The sequence below is a fragment of the Triticum dicoccoides genome, chromosome 4A (genome assembly GCF_002162155.2).
Source record: "Triticum dicoccoides isolate Atlit2015 ecotype Zavitan chromosome 4A, WEW_v2.0, whole genome shotgun sequence".
Lineage (NCBI taxonomy): Eukaryota > Viridiplantae > Streptophyta > Magnoliopsida > Poales > Poaceae > Triticum > Triticum dicoccoides.
The window spans coordinates 716,351,306-716,351,916 of NC_041386.1; positions in this window are offsets into that span (position 1 = coordinate 716,351,306).

The following is a 611-nucleotide window of genomic DNA, read 5'->3' on the forward strand; positions in this document are numbered from 1 at the left end:
AACATTTCAGTGAACCCAAAATGCTTTTCACAAAAGTTCATCATTTTTGAATTGGTCTAGAACCTCGCCCAAAAATGGTGCACATTTTTCTAGGCCATTCTGGATTTTTGAATCAAATCATATGTTCGTGGCATTCGGACATTTAAATGATAAAATACTTTAAATATCCAAATAATCATAAACTTAAATGTCTATTGTTGGATATATTCCAAACAGTGGGCTTGAGCAAGTTTCATGATTTTTGAGTGTGCCCAAGTATTTTTTAATAAAGCCATCAAGTTATAGAATAATAGAAAAATAGAAAATAAAGGAGAGAGAGAGAGAGAAACTTACCTGGCTTACCCGGCACCCCCAGCCGGCCCAACACTGTGCAGCCCAGTAGCAGCCCAGCCCACCACAGCCACCACCGTCTTCAACCTCCTGCAAGTAGGCAGGAGGGCGTGTGCCCGACGCGCGCGCGCACGCGTCGGCCACCTCCTGCTTGCCTGCTCGCCGCTGGACTCACCCGAGGGCGCCACACCCCCCCCCCTCGACCCTCTGCACCTCCTCCCTCCTTGCAGCTCTCTCCCCTCCCCTCTCTGCTCTCTTCCCGAGCGCAGCCGTCGCTGCCG